Source organism: Rhinolophus ferrumequinum, chromosome 7, assembly GCF_004115265.2.
Source record: "Rhinolophus ferrumequinum isolate MPI-CBG mRhiFer1 chromosome 7, mRhiFer1_v1.p, whole genome shotgun sequence".
NCBI classification, from domain to species: Eukaryota; Metazoa; Chordata; class Mammalia; order Chiroptera; family Rhinolophidae; genus Rhinolophus; species Rhinolophus ferrumequinum.
In genome coordinates this window covers 38,384,380-38,401,611 of record NC_046290.1, presented here as the reverse complement: position 1 = coordinate 38,401,611, position 17,232 = coordinate 38,384,380, and the positions used below count along the sequence as shown (strand labels likewise).

Here is a 17,232-nt window from a genome sequence, read left to right as displayed (position 1 = left end):
ACTTGAAATTCTCATGTGCATGGAAATCTAGTTAGGAAAATGAATAAGTCAATAACTTCTCCTAAGAGGATAATCTCTCCTTTGTGACATAAATTAGATATCCATTCACATCTATGGAATAATTCCCAGTTTTGCAATGAAATAATCTGATATGCACAAGCAAACATGCCAATCTCTTTTTAGTCTAGGAGAATTCAGTCAACTTTCTACTTGAACAAAGAAGCTATGTTTTTAAATAGATGCATCATTTTCTCAAAATTGGATTATAAAGAGCTGATCTGAGCTGCAATCAGATGGATAATTAAACAGCAAAGGTAAGAGACTTCTGACTGTGCATGTTTACAGTGTTAATTGAAAAAATAAATTCTGATCTTTTTAATTCTAAGGGTAATTTGACCAACGTGCCTGTATGATGCATGACTTCACATTTTAATGTTGAAGTTGCTGGTACATTTGAAACTAGCTTTCTTACATGGGAGGGACAAAATTTGATTGAAGAAATTTGATCTCATTTTATGTTTTTCTAGAGTGTATGTAGTTGAATGAAAACATGAAGATGCTATTTTAAAAGGTCTTAAATGTTGTTGTTTCCTCTTTTAGCTGTGATGCTTTGTTTTCTCAGATCTGTTTAGTAATCTGGAATATTTCCTGGAATGACTTTGAAAATGCTGGGAAATTCTCCCTCTTTCTCAATGTAGCTGTTGCCTCTGAGGTGTCATAGTTTTTTGTTTGTTTGTTTGTTTTTGTTTTTTAACTTTATTTATTGCAGTTATTACTTTTTACTTCGTGTTATAGTAAATTGGCTTGCAAATATGTCTTCCATACGAAATTTTAAGTTTTTTGAAGGTAGGGTCTGTATCTTATTTACCCAAGGCCTTTCATTTGGTTGGTGAAATGTTTGTGGAATTGGTGAGTGAAGATAAAACATACATTGCTCTCTGAGAGTGTAGAAATACATGGTGGCTATGGGCTGATAACTGGCTGGCCAGTTTACACCTACCCAAGGATTCAGAGACAACATATTCATGACATCCTATAGATTAGATTGTTGCTTTGAGCAAAGATGAAGTGAAAATGTGGCTTTGTGGTCCAGCCTTTTTTCAGTGTGATTGAAAACATAGTTCAATATGATTAATTACATTGAAAACGAGTGGGAAATGAGATGATACTTAGGTTAGTTGACGAGTATCTGGATTTTGTCCTTGGTTTTTTGGACAACTATCCTTTCAGATATTTAAATTCTAAGGGCTGAGTATTCTTGATTGTAGAGTCAAGTCCTGAGTCGTTTACTCTTTTAATCCTTTCCAAGAGAAGGGATAAAAAATATAATTGTGCTTTTGCTGTTAATTAAAACTTCCTATGAAACCTTTCAGACTCTTTTTTGTGCTAATGAGAAAAACTGGACACTTTTCTGGGGCTTTTGAGAGTTGTAAGAAGAGTTCTTTATTATTGTCATTACATACTTAATAATAATAATTGCAAGTTCATTTCACTTTTATGTAGCATTAATTTTGCAACAAGCATAGCAAGACATCACCTGAACTTCCTGGTCAGTAAAGATGCTGTGATCAGTCATGCTGTAAAATATTACTGAACTGATAGTGCAACCAATCCGGTTTCCCACTTTTGGCTTTGTAGAGAGTCCAGCAGTAGGTCCTATGGAATCAGGAATAAAAGGACACTAATCTTTGACTCTACCAAATCTTGTAACACCCTTTAAACTCCGAGGAGTTTTCCCCGTTGGGAGGAATAGGGTGGTTCCAACATCTTTAACGTCAACAGACTGTTGCTCAAATTCTGCCTTTAATCCTTCTGTGGATGGGAAAATAAAGAAATCTATTATGACTTCCCTAAGGCCAACGGTTTGGGGAGAGCTGGGAAGACTAGGTTTAGAACCTAGGTTTCTCCTATTATGAATATATTACATTGTGAACTCACTTGGAGCAAACTTGTGTTGTCTTAGAAGTAGCGAAGAGACCAATAGAGACAGGGACAAAACAAGATGGTCAAAGGCAGTAGCAGAAATACGTGCCTCATGTAATTTTCGTATGTGAGCATCTAGGGGTTGTGGCAAATGCCAGGACTTGTCCTCCACAGGGTGCTTGGAAAGCTTTGGAAAGCCTGGACGGGGGAGTATCAGTTCATTCATTTCCTTTATAAACATGTGTTAAATGCTTACTGAATGCAGAGCGGTATCTTCAATATTTGAACAATTTGAAGTCCCAATTTTAACCTCATCCTCTATGTTAGGAAACTTGTTTTTTTTTTTATGATTTCTGCTTTCATTTTTTTCATTTATAGTAATAGTGATGAGCAATAGTAATAGTAATGGTCTGGTAACCTTACAGAAAACTTCAGGTTGATTAGTAGGTGAGCAGCTTATCCCAATAAATCCATATAAAAACATAATGACAGCATTTATATTTTTGTAGTCAAATCAATTGTCAGTCTTATTTTCTCCAGATAAAGATATCACCACGTGTGTGGCCAATTATCTTTATCCAGCTCAATTTAACCAGGTCAATGAACCTTGTACTTATATCATAATTTTGTGTTGTGAGGGATACGGAAAGCATAATAATTCTCCTGATTTACATTTGGTAGAATTGAAGTTAAGTGATTTCCCCAAATTTATGCTGATATAAATTAGATACAAGCTTTTTGGTCCCTAACCTTGTGTTCTCATCTAATTGTTCTACAAAGAAACAATGCATAGCAAAGTTATCTTTTTTTAATGGCTCACTCAGTCTTCCTGTCCCTCTCTGCCCCAAGTAAAAAAAATAACTCCCATTCTTCATTTGTTGTGAATTTAATTTGTCCAAAATTAGCTGGGGGTAGGGTCATTAAATAATTATACATGATGATTAATTTGGAGTTAGAATTTATAAGAAATTGGGGCAAAAACATTTCAAATAATTAGAACATAATAAAAAGCACTTAATACTGACATTATCACGTGAACATAGATCACATCTTTAGAATCCGTTTGATATATATATATATATATATATATATATATATATATATATGAGAATGAATCTCCACTGATCATATCCTAATAGTTGCTTTTAAAAATAAGTCTCTGAACCAACTTGTTTATATTTCATTTGTCTCTTTTTCATGAAAGGTGACTTAATAAAATAATGGTTGTGTAAACCTGTGATTGTTTAATTTCAGTTAAATAGGTATTTATTATGATTAGGGAGACAAAGTTTCTTACGTTTTGGTTCCATTTGTGAGGAACTTGTTTCTTGCAGAACACCTCATAAAGTCTTTTCATTTGCCGTCTCGTAGGGTCTTTGCACTTAGCTCTGCTTTCTTGAATTTGGACATTTTACAAAATCTCCTATGATTTTTCCAGGTGATTTTTAAAAAATGAATTCCAGGGAAATTTTAACAATCAAATTACTGATTTCTGTGTTAAACTCTTTTAAAACATGTTTTCATGCTCCAGTTTGTGGGTGTGGGGTGGGGAGACCAAATAACGAGAACAATCCAAGTGGGACAAAGTGTTTTCTTCCATCTTATTTGCTAATAATTATTCAGGCAATTTTATGTAGGCTTTTTAGAAATTCTAGAAGCTTTTCCACTTCAGGCCTAATATATGTGGATTATAAATAAATAGCAGGTACCTTTTGGAGGCATTAGAAACTAAACATTATGCAAAGTTTACCCTCAGTTGCGTCAGGAGCTTGAATTGTTTTCATTAAAATATCTGCTATGAAAGCACTGAGATTAGATGGATGTTAGTTAGCTCCCCCTTTTTTCCTGCTATCAAATGTCAGAGATTTGTATTGTTGGTAGGAACTGAGATTTCATTTTCCTTGGCCACATTCTGATGCTGGCTCTACTGCAGCAACTCTCCCGTTCCCAGATTTTTATGCCCAAGGTAAGTCAGAAAGCAAATTTCAGGATTGCAGCATAGGTTGATGAAGTGTGGGGGAAACCAAACGAGCATCGTCAGAATGAAAGTGTACATTTTTGTCTGCCTGAATGTGTGAGAAATGGAAAACCCTTTACACAGACTAAACCTCCCACTGCTGTGATTATCAAGTAGTGATTGTGGTCAAAATCGGACTGAAAGTTTTTCTGAAGCAAAATGTTTTATGTTACGTGTAAGGCAGGCATCTCTGTGTCTGCGTTAAATTTATGAAATAATAATAATGTTCTGTTCGAAGAAATACTGCCAGGTCTTATAACATCAGGGTTTTTGTTCTGAGTTATTCTGGTAAAGGGATGGTTTTGCTTTTAAATTCCATTCCTGGAATTTCCAAACATAAAGGAAAAGCCACACATAATTTATGAGGAGGATGTCTTTTTGTTCAATGCAAACTTTCAGAAATGACTAATTGCATTTTTTTAACAAGATATCATTTATGACTTTCTACTTTTTGGAATGACTGTAAATGTTAACACAATAAATTCAGGCAAATTTTTATGAGAGTCTAAACAAACGATAATAAGGAAAATCATGAGCTAGATCAACCAAAATAATTGAAGTAGAATATAGTAAAACAAAATAAATTTAAAAATTATATCCCTAAAGAACTATTGATAGTAAAAGAGAAATCCTCTGAGGTTACTCTCCAGGATAAAAACAGTAATTCTGCTGAAACCAACGGGTGCTGGTGAGAGCAACTTCTTGCTGCTGAATAAGGGAACTGGATTCTGTAGCTGGGTGTCCTCAGTATGTGTTCAGGTCTCTCCTGCTAATGCACCCTGATCTTAAATAGAACAGAATGGTAAATATTTAGAGTGAGTTTTATGTGTCTTTGGGATTTTTCCTTCCTTGTCATTGGTAAGTAACATATTTCCTCTGCCAATCTGTGACCATTGAGATAACTTTCCTTGTTACACACTCATTTGTGTGGGTGTTTGTTTCCACACCCCCCCCCCCCCCGATGTCAAAAGCTACTTCTTTTTTTCGCCTCATATTCATAATGCTTTCAGCACAGAGTAAGCTCTTCTGATGAACCCCGTTTCTGTAGTTTTGAGAGGGAATTAGAAGCAAAGGAATTAACAATCACAAAGATAAGTCTGCACATGAGACTTAGAAACATGCTTTTATCCATTGCAAATTATTGCTTAAATATTACTGGTTAATAACTTCCATGCTGACATATCTTAAAATGAAATACAGGTTGGTAGAGACACTATCCTAAAATTTATGATATGCTTTTATTGCTTCGCAAACTGATCTGTATATTGGTCGATTTTTAGGGGCCCCATACGGACCTTTTAAAATAAAAACTTTTATAATGGAAATGGATGAAAACATGGACTTGCCCTGCTCCATACAAACTGGAATACTGAGAAATCAGCACATGTTAGTGATTTGGAGGGAGGGAATGGTATCCAAGCACTCCTGTGCTAAATTATACCAGGGCCATCACCACATAGCTGTCAGCCCATCCGTCGGGGGCAGTGTTTTCCAATTTATGTTAATCTGAGAACTGAGGTGCCCAGAGGATGCAACAGTAGCCCCAAACCTTCTTTTTGTCCCTTCATAGTTTTCATCTCCATCTGCATGTTGTTTTCCTGTGCTCTTCCCTCTGATTTCTGGGTCAAAATTTGCCAGAGGGAGGGGATGGGATTAGGATGAAGAGACCAGTACGAGGAGACATAACAAGGTCCATCATGCTACACTAGAGGTATTACATCACTCCAGTGAAGTGGTTATCAAAACTGGCGCCCCATCTGAATTCTGTTAGTGACATGTTAACTGTGAGTAAGCCTGCCATTTGCTTAGTGTCATGTATTTTTTCTATTGTTATTTTAATTATTTTCTATTGTTTTTTCACCTCTTATTACTACTACTACTACTACTACTGAGGATGATATTAGCTACCATGTGTTGTATCTATGCAATTCAATTTTACTTTAAATTAAAATCTCACCAACTTACATTGTCTTGTGTATGTATGGTAGTATGGGCTGATAGAAGGGTTGTACCAGGCTAGTGTATGACAATGAGTTTTATAACCCGTTTTTGTTTTGTTTTTCTATCTAACAAACTGGTGTGAACATCTGTTCATGCCTGTAAACACTCAACATAATTTTTTATATGTAGCTAATTTTTTTTATAGTTAGATAACATTCACTTATCCAATCAAATTTAGAATTTTTGGTACTGTAAAAATTCTGTATCACCTTATAGCTAAATCAGGATTATTTCTCTAGGACATGATCCACTTTTAGCAACAGAGTTGGTAGATTAAAGAGTGTATTTATTTATTTATAAAAATTTGATTCTTTTTGTCAAATTGCCTTTCAAAAGTTTTTTTCCCTTTAATTTATTCTCCCACAGTAGTATATGAGAGAGTTACTTTCCCATATCTTAAGTAGTATTGTTTCAAAAAAAGACTTTGCCATTCTGATATGAGAGAAATGGTATCTTACTGTGGTTTTATTTACATTTCTTAAAATACTAGTGAAGTTTGATACTTTTTTCTTTGTAAACTGTCTAATAATTCCCTGTTTATTTTTCTTTTGGGATGCTTATTTTCCAATTAGTTTTATTGAAATTCTTCATAGAGATAGTATTTCACTTGTCTATGGGGTTTCTATAATGTAAATATTTTCTCCAGTTTCTTAGCTACTTCTTTACTTTTTTTCCTTTGGTATATTTTTACATGAGAATTTTTTGTGCCTGTGGTTGCGTCTTTATATGCTTTCCTTTTATAGCTTCTGCCTTTGGTGATGTATTTAGAAAGGATTTCCCCATTCCAAGATTACACAAACTTTTCCTACATTTCTTCCAGTACATTTTTGGTTTCTTATTTTACATTTAAATTTTAATCCATTTGGAATTAATTTTGTTATATAAGAATGTGAGAATTTATATATTTTTCCAAATAGTTTTCTACTTGTTCTGACAATCATTTACTAAATACCTTTCCCTTTCAAGTTTTACCTTTAAAAAACGTAGCACAAAATTCTGTATCTAGATTTTCTGTCTTTTTCATTGATTCGCTACCTTTTTCTTTGATCAGCATCACATTGTTTTAACTATTATAATATATTTACATATCGGATGCTTGAATCACTTTATCTTTCTCAAAAATGTCTTGGCAATTTCTTTCATCATCTCCTGACCAGATGGTTGTCACGGTGTCTTAATTGCTCATTCTACCATTGGTCTCACTTGTTTCTGATCTGTTTAAAACACAATTGGCTATTCTGAAACACGAATTGGATCATATTGCTCTCCTGCTTGTTATGTACTCTCAGCCATTTTTAAAACCCAAAATTAGGCATGTTGCCTATAGCAGGATTTTAAACCTAAAGTCCAAGCAATTTCTGGCTTCAGAATATTTGTGAACACTGTACACACTTTGGTGGAGGTGCTTTTATTTATTTATTTAGTTTTCTGAGAAGAAGGCTCATAGTTTCACTGGATTTTAAAGAGCCATGACCCCAAAGCATTAATAACCATCGGGCTACAAGAAGGTAGTCTGTCATGGGGGAGACCCTGCTCTCTGTGCCATTTGTTGTGCAGGGGACCCTGGTTGCTGCGCCATGTGTCGTGCAGGGATTCACGCGGGGGTCTCTGGTCCCGCTCCACACATAAGAACGCAGGACATGGTGAGGCCAAAAAGGAACACCCACGGAGCCATATGTCGTGCAGGGGATCCTGCCGACTACGCCAAGTGTCGTGCGGGGCGTCCGGCAGGGTCTCTGGTCCCACTCCCCACACAAAAATGCAGGATATGGCTAGGCCAAAAAGGAACACCCACGGAGCCATAGGTAGGGAAGTCACACCACTATACTCTCGCTGGCGGCTGGGTTGGAGACACAGGAACCAGGAGCAACACAATTCTCAACCCTCACTATGCCGCTTGCAGACTCAGCCACTATCTTCTTGCTAGCTCCCCCCTTTTTTCTGCTAGCGTAGCCACGGCAGTTATATTCATGGCTAATGGCTCACTGGTTACAGCTGACGGCCAACTAGCCACAGCTGCTGGCCATTTGATCACAGTCGATGGCCATTTACTACCTGAGCCAGCACCTTTCTATGTGAGGCTGAAAGCCTGGAAACTGCTTTTTGGGGCTCTGTCCCCACACCATAGATAGGGGAGTCATACTACTATATTCTCACTGGCGGCTGGGCCGGAGACACAGGAAGCAGGATCCACACAATCTGCAACCCACTGTCCTAACTGCAATCCGCGCTTGCCAGCTCAGCCACCACCTTCTTGCTAGCCCCCATTTTCTGCTAGCATAGCCACAGCAGTTATATTAGTGGCCAATGGCTCACTGGTTACAGCTGACGGCCAACTAGCCACAGCTGCTGGCCATTTGATCACAGTCGATGGCCATTTACTACCTGAGCCAGCACCTTTCTATGTGAGGCTGAAAGCCTGGAAACTGCTTTTTGGGGCTCTGTCCCCACACCATAGATAGGGGAGTCATACTACTATATTCTCACTGGCGGCTGGGCCGGAGACACAGGAAGCAGGATCCACACAATCTGCAACCCACTGTCCTAACTGCAATCCGCGCTTGCCAGCTCAGCCACCACCTTCTTGCTAGCCCCCATTTTCTGCTAGCATAGCCACAGCAGTTATATTAGTGGCCAATGGCTCACTGGTTACAGCTGACGGCCAACTAGCCACAGCTGATGGCCATCCAATCACAGTTGATGGCCATTTACTACCTGAGCCAGCACCTTTCCATGTGAGGCTGAGAGCCTGGAAACTGCACTCCTGGCTCTGTCCCCACATAGTCAGAGTCCTCAGAATGGCTCATAAGGATCAGACCCTCCATGGTGGACTTTGCTTACTCTCCTCACCACTCTCCTACATCCTTGCTGCTTCCCACACATCCAGAACTGCTGGCAGTTTACCAAACAGTCTGCTGATTCACGGCTCAGTGCCTTTGTACATGCTATTTCTTCTGCCACAGTGCTCTCCCCACATTCCTCACCCACCTGGAAAATATCTGCTTGTCCTTCAACAGGTGATCAAAGGGACTTCTCCTCTGCAAAATCTTGCCTGATATCCTTATGCAGAGCTTATCACACTCTTATTTTTTTAATCACTGTACTTAGTCTGTATTTTATCATTACTTTTGTACTACCAGTGAGTTCTTGGGCAGAAATCAGAGAAATTTTGGGGACAAAGGAGAGTGGGAGGATAAGTGAAAGCAAGGAGAGTGGTAATGAGGCTCTTGCCATCTCATGTGCCTGTCGTGGCCTGAGCTCAAGTGACGGCAATGAAGATGAAAAAGGGAGTAAAGATTTCTTTTGAAAATACAGTGGACAGGATTTTCTGATTAACTGTTGTAGGGGGAAAGGAAGGGAGAAATCTGGTATGACCCCTAGGTTTTGGCTCAAAGACCTGGGTATAATAGATCATGTGACCATTATTTTTCTTGTTTAGCTTATGGACGCAGTAAGGTTTCATACAGTAGATAATTTCCTTAGCCACCACTTTTTCTGATTCTGTGAAAATCTGACAGCATTTGGGATTGGATGAATAGTCCCTGCACTGCCCCCTGAGACCAAGGCACTGGGAATGCTTGTCATGTGGTGTTCACAGAGGTACAGGGGGAGGTCTTCATGAAGAAGATGTATCTTGAAATGGATCTGTAATAAACAACAAGGTAAAGTTAAAATTGTTGGAGGTGGAGTAAAGTTCATGTACACCGTCCACAATCCATTTGTGTTAATTTTCTGGGATATCTATAATCCTAGAAAAAAATCAAATACTTTCCTAGGTATAAAAGCTTTGATATTGGAGTAAAAACAATGTCGACTAGAGTAGTCTCTGAATTAAAAAAAAATGTTTTGTCATTATCCACTGTGAACTTCTGGAGAAGTAAAATATACCGAGTTGCCCTGTTCTTTTTAAAGGCTGCATGGTGTTCCGTAGCCTATGTGTCACATCATTTATATACCCAGTCCCCTCCTAGTGGATGTTTAGGTTGTTTTAATGTTTTCCTATTTTCAACAGTGCACACATGTGTAAGTATATTTCTGTAAGACAAAGTCTTTTTTTAAATTAAACTTTATTGGGGTGACAACTGTTAGTAAAGTTACATAGATTTCACGTGTACAATTCTGTATTACATCATCTATAAATCCCATTGTGTGTTCAGCACCCAGAGTCAGTTCTCCTTCCATCACCATATATTTGATCCCCTTTACCCTCATCTCCCACCCCCCACCCCCTTACCCTCTGGTAACCACTAAACTATTGTCTGTGTCTATGAGTTTTTGTTTCTCATTTGTTTGTCTTGTTCTTTTGTTGTTTTTGGTTTATATACCACATATCAGTGAAATTGTATGGTTCTCTACTTTTTCTGTCTGACTTATTTCACTTAGCATTATAATCTCAAGATCCATCCATGTTGTCACAAATGGTCCTATTTCATCTTTTCTTACTGCCAAATAGTATTCCATTGTGTATACATACCACAACTTCTTTATCCATTCATCTATCGAAGGACATTTTGGTTGTTTCCATGTCTTGGCCACTGTAAATAAAGCTGCAATGAACATTGGAGCACACTTGTCTTTATGTATAAATGATTTGAGATTTTTTGGGTAGATACCCAGGAGAGGGATTGCTGGGTCATATGGTAATTCTATTCGCAATTTTTTGAGGAACCTCCACACTGCCTTCCATATTGGCTGCACCAGTTTGCATTCCCACCAGTATATGAGGGTTCATTTTTCTCCACAGCCTCTCCAACACTTGTTACTATTTGTCTTGTTGATGATAGTCATTCTGACTGGGGTGAGGTGATATCTCATTGTGGTTTTTATTTGCATTTCTCTGATGATTAGTGAAGTTGAGCATTTTTTCATATGTCTGTTTGCCATTTGTATGTCCTCTTTGGAGAAATGTCTCTTCGGGTCCTCTGCCCATTTTTCAATTGGGTTGTTTGTTATTTTTTGTTGTTGAGTTGCATGAGTTCCTTGTATATTTTGGACATTAGCCCCTTATCGGAGGCACTGTTTGCAAAAATCTTCTCCCATTCAGTTGGTTGCCTCTTTATTTTGTTGATGGTTTCTTTTGCTGTGCAGAACATTTTAAGTTTGATATAGACCCATTCATTTATTTTAGCTTTTACTTTCCTTGCCTTTGGAGTGAAATTCATAAAATGCTCTTTGAACCCATGGTCCATAAGTTTAGTACCACCTATGTTTTCTTGTATGCAGTTTATTGTTTCAGGTCTTATGCTTAAGTCTTTGATCCATTTTGAATTAATTTTGGTACATGGTGACAGATAGCAGTCCAATTTTATTCTTTTGCATGTGGCTTTCCAATTCTGCCAGCAGCATTTATTGAAGAGGCTGTCTTTTCTCCATTGTATGTTTTTTGCTTCGTTGTCAAAAATTATCCATATTTATGTGGTTTTATTTCTGGATTCTCAAAAGTCCATTGCATTCCTATATACTAACAATGAAATCTCAGAAAACGAAATAAAAAAAAATTTCCTTTTGCAATTGCAGCAAAAAGAATAAAATACCTAGGAATAAACTTAACCAAGGATGTGAAAGACCTATATGCTGAAAACTACAAGACATTTTTAAAAGAAATTGAAGAAGACACAAAGAAATGGAAAGACATTCCATGCTCATGGATTGGAAGAATCAACATAGTTAAAATGTCCATATTACCTAAAGCAAGATACAGATTTAATTCAATCCCCATCAAAATCCCAATGGCATTTTTTAAAGAAATAGAACAAAAAATCATCAGATTTGTTGGAACCACAAAAGACCCCAAATAGCCAACGCAATCTTAAGAAAAAAGAACAATGCTGGAGGTATCACACTCCCTGACTTTAGCTTGTACTACAGGGCAACAATAATTAAAACAGCGTGGTATTGGCAGAAAAACAGACACATGGACAAAGTCTTAAGAGTAAAATTATTAGATACAAGCAGATACCAAATTGTCACCATAAAACTTGTACCCATTCACCCTTTCAAAAGTGTCTATGAGTCACTGCTTCTTTCACTACACTAACAACATGAGTGTGGGATAGGAAAAACAAAACTCTACCTCATTGTTGTTTTAATTAATGTTTCTTTTATCAGAAGTACAATTGAGTACTTTCCCCATGTTAGCGTTTCTATTTCCTTTTCTTATTGTTAGCTACTCTTGAACCTCTGAAATTATGAGAAATTGATAAACGTAAAGGGAAAAGTTGATCATTTTTCCTGACATTTCTCTGGGCACTGAATAGAGGGCCCAAATTCCAGTCCTGTGGAGACTGACTTAGGTTACTCAACCAATGGACCCTACTCTTTCCATAAACATATTTATTGAATGCATACTGTATGCCAGATTCTGTCCTAGGCACTGGAGGGATATAGTCAGTGAGCAAAATAGGCACAAAGTCCTGCCCTCATAGAGTTTACGTTCTATAGGGAAAAGCATACTATAAATAATATTAGCCAAAAAAATACAAATATTAGATGGTGATAATACCATGAAGAAGAATAAAGCAAAGAAAGGCTTTAGATGTGAAGATGAGGGGAGGTGCTATTTTACATAAGGTTGACAGGAAAGGCATTTCTAAGCATTTATCCCTGCTTGGAATATTTCTCGTCTGTGTGCTCTAATTGTATGCCCCTTCCTTTGTTTCTTATAATTTGTTTTCAGTGTGAACACTCCGGTGCAGAAATATGGCTAGAGCTTTATTTAATGACCTTCCCACAATAGTTTCATTAAAGTGATTTCAGTGTGAATTCTCTGGTATGTTGGAACAAATGAATGATATGTAAAGGCCTTTTAAAATTTGTTCCATTTATAGGGTGACAAGGACTAACAATATCTGATACAGAAAAGGTGTAGAATATTTCATCACTTACTGAAGGACACTTCATCCTTCAGCTGAGCTATCACACACATTCAGCTTCACACATATTCTCAGCTATTTCAGAAATGCCTGATGTCAGTCACAGAAGAGAGAGCTTCTCAGTGGGACTGGTTTATGGCTTTTGTCCTCATGACAAAGGCAGTCTTCATTGGGAAAAATAGTTTTAATAAGAGAAAGTGGAAATGAAAATTTATCATAGCTTTCATGGCTCCTCAACATAAAATGTCTACAACAGGGTTGGTTAGGAAACACAAGTTTTCATTGATTTGTTTATCTGGATGCTTATTATCTAGGGAAAAAAATGCTCCGAGATTTTCATCACAGAAGCAATAGTATCTGAATTTTCATAATGGCTATTAAAAACCTGGAGAATATTCTCAATTTACATATTCTCTCTGAATTTATTCTCAAAGAAAGTGTATTAATATAAATGAACATAAGGAAAATCCTAAGTGTATTAACAGTATTCAAAATTTCAGGCAAAGCACAGAGGAAAAGGCTACCACTGGTTGTTGAAAAAATCAGAAAGAAATTTTGAGTCCAAAATTAGGAGAGTTTGTCCACTATTAACTTTTCAGTGAAACTATAATCTGGCCACTTTTCTTTTGGTCTAGAGTCAACATAAAATAATAATAGCCTTTATGTATTAAATACTTTATGTAAAGCACTTTGCTAAGTACTTTATATATTTGTGTCTCATTTCTCACAGCAAGCCTGAAAGGTAGGTAATTTCATTTATCACAGCAAGCCTGAAAGGTAGGTAATTTCACCTTATAGATGAAGAAACATAGGCTTAAAGAGACAGGTTAATTGATTTGCCAAAATCAAACAGTTAATAAATATTGGATTTGGGATTTGAATCACATTTGTCTGATTCCGAAGCTTGTGCTCAACTAATGTTTGCCTCCAAAGGGCCTCCAAAGGGCAAAGCAATAGTTTGAGATGGATTCACATATGTTCAACCATCACAACAACCAGATTAAGTCGATGTTCTACTGAGCATGAGAAAACAAGGAGTAGAGAGGTAAAGTGATTATTTTGAGGTCACACATTTTAGAATGGTCAAGTCAGAATATGAACACAAGACCTCACTTTTCAAACCCAATGATTTTTTAAAACTATATCACAGCCTGTTCTCTGTTTGCAATATGATCATGATATTATTCTTACAGTTGCCTGCTCTTTGGAGGTAAAGTGATAATTAGCAGAGATTCCTAGGAAAAAGGTGTCAAATATCTGCATTGGATTTTCTCATCATTTCACCCACGACCTTGTTGAATCTAATTTGGTACTTTAAAAACAGCATGAGTTCTGTGGGTAGTGTTCAGTATGCTTCAGTGAACTAAATGGCATCCTGGTGGCCCAAGAAGACTCATACTGCTGCTAAACATGTCTGACTAATGGCTGCCACCTGCAAGTAGCTTAGGCAGTGGGCAGTCAGACTTCAGTTCTGAAGGGCTTGGAAATGATGGGCATTTTCTCATTTTCTTTTCCTCCCAGCTTTATTGAGGTATAATTGACAAATAAAAGCATAAGATATTTAAAGTATACAAGATGACGATTTCATCATCACGTACACATTGTGTAAGGATTCCCCCCATCGAGTTAATTAACACAATCACCTCACATATTTGTCTTTTCCTTTTTTATTGTTTTTGGTGAAAATGTTATTCTACTATTTTAGCAACTTTCAATTATACAACACAGTGTTATCAACAATAGTCACCATGTCATATATAGATTCTCCAACCCTTTTCATCTTGTAACTGAAAATGTGTATCCTTTTACCAATCTCTTTCTATTTTCCATAACCCCCACCCCTGACGACCAATTTTATAATCACTGTTTCTATGATTTCAACTTTTTAAAAAAGTATTCAACCTATAAATGATACAGTGAGATATTTGTTTTTCTTTCCGGTTTATTTCACTAAGTATATTATTCATCAGGTTCATCCATGTTCCCACAAATGACAGGATTTCTTTCTTCTTTAAAGGCTGAATAACACACACACACACACACACACACACACACGTATGTATTTGGTGTGACAATTTAAGTTCGCGAATTTGTTGCAATGATGTTGTCAACCTTTTAGGATATCAGAGGGCTTATTCATTATGAATTTGTACTACCTGGACAAAGAGTTAACCAAGTTTACTATTTGGAAGTGCTGAAGAGGCTGTGTGAAAAAGTTAGATGAAAATGACCTGAATTTTTCTCCAAAAATTCATGACTCTTGCATCACGACAATGTACCAGCTCACCCGGCACTGCCTGTGAAACAATTTTTAGCCAGTAAACAAATAACTGTATTGGAATACCCTTCCTACTCACCTGATCTGGCCCCCAACAACTTCTTTCTTTACTTAAAGATAAAGGAAATATTGAAAGAAAGACATTTTGAGGACACTCAGGACATCAAGGATATTACAACAATAGCTCTGATGGCCATTCCAGAAAAAGAGTACCAAAATTGCTTGAGAGGGTGGAGTGGGCACTAGTGTTGGTGCATAGCTTCCCAAGGGGAGTACTTCGAAGGTGACCATAGTGATATTCAGCAATGAGGTATGTAGCACTTTTCCTAGGATGGGTTCGCAAATTTAATTGTCAGACCTTGTACAGGCTGTCACTGGGCTGACTCCTCACTTCACTTTAATGTATGAGATTACAACTAGGTTCCCATAAGAAGCACCCACTTTGCATTTTGGTTATTTTTTATTGTCAGTATTTATAACACTTAAAACAGAATTAAAAAATGGTTAGGATTGGTTTACACTGGCTACCTGGAGTGTTGAATGAGCAGTGAACTGCTTCACAGTTTTGTTTGTACCAATAGAAACAGGTTCTAGATTACTTCTTTACTTTCTCCCTAAAAACAATTCCTTCCCTGATCTTTAACTTAAATTTGTCCCTGACTATTCCAGGGAGGAATTTTATAATAGACCTAAGCTATACTTTCTTGTTTTTTTGTATACTGTTTTTTTTTTTTAAAGTGGTTTGATCTCTGGATGGACAACATATATCACAATAGTGTGTAAATTCGGACCCATAAAATTACTCAATGAAATTAAAATTGTTTTTGATGACTAATATTTTTATCCATCATCTAGGGACACAGATTAACATACAAGGACTACCTATAGAATGTAAAAGCAACTGAGAGACAATATGCCATAAACAACACATAATTGATAGGAAGTAGAAAGCCGAGGATTGCTCAATGTCCAGAAATGGTTTTTGGAGGAGATTGGTCTTTACATGTGTTGTGCGAGGCGACCTGCGCGGTCTCTGGTCCCGCTCCCCACATAAGAACGCAGGACACGGTGAGGCCAAAAAGGATCACCCACGGAGCCATAGGTAGGGGAGTCATACCACTATAGTCTCGCTGGTGGCTGGGTTGGAGACACTATCCGCAACCTGCCGCCGGCTTCTCTGCCTGCCAACCAACCAACTTGCTAGCTGCAACCCGCTGTCCTAACTGCAACCCGCGCTTGCCAGCTCAGCCACCATCTTCTTGCTAGCCCCTATTTTCTGCTAGCGTAGCCACAGCAGTTATATTAGTGGCCAATGCCTCACTGGTTACAGCTGACGGCCAACTAGCCACAGCTGATGGCCATCCAATCACAGTTGATGGCCATTTACTACCCGAGTGAGCACCTTTCCATGTGAGGCCAAGAGCCTGGAAACTGCACTCCTGGCTCTGTCCCCACAACATGGGTCTAGTGGATGTGATAGACAAGGAGTATCAGCATGGCGTGTGCTGCGGACACGTGACCCCTTCTCCTTAACTTCCAGAGGGGAGAAAGGGCAACTGTCAAGAAACTTGGTAGAAAAAATGAAAGTACATGAAATTAGTTAAGTAAAATGTAAAATATAGTTCATGGTTCAATTCTTCTCTAGAACTGTATAAAACAAGATTGACAAAGTAAACTATAACTCCAATAAAGCACCTAGAAAAATCTAGACTTTCCCTGTGAGTTAGGCTGGTTGTGATTCAGCCTTTCAATGTGTAGTTATATATCAGGATCATTTGTTAACTTGGGATCCAATGCAGGATTGAAACAATCAAACACGAGATTTCATGATACTGTGCCAAATTGGAGTTCTTCAGCTATTTTTTCTCCCCTCAAAATTAAAAATTAGAATAAATCATCCCCAAGCCCTCATATCATTGGTTTTCTGAGTTTATAAGAATAGGCTATTACTTTTGGCCCCTTTGTAGTCTGGTTTTATGCCAGTGGGAGAAATGATTAGGCTTCATGCAAAGTTTTTATAGGTACATTGTGTCCTTTTTTAAAAAAACGTGTACCACTGTGTTCCTGATTCTGTGTAGTCTTCCTGTCTCCTAAGTCCTTCCTTTCCTTTTCTCAGGCAATTACTCTCATTTTCAGGAAAT

The 17,232-nt window shown here is 37.5% G+C and overlaps 1 protein-coding gene across 2 annotated transcripts in view; it reads left to right on the top strand.

The window, feature by feature from the left end:
• Positions 1-17,232, top strand: part of PDE4D (phosphodiesterase 4D) — a 1,245,242-nt gene that overhangs the window by 27,875 nt on the left and 1,200,135 nt on the right. Inside the window, exon 2 of one of the 2 annotated variants that reach the window (XM_033111245.1) lies at positions 184-314. The exons of the other annotated variant lie outside the window; for it this stretch is intronic. The gene's annotated coding sequence lies outside the window, so the exon portion shown is untranslated. The remainder of the gene's footprint in view (positions 1-183; positions 315-17,232) is intronic. 2 annotated transcript variants of the gene reach the window in all.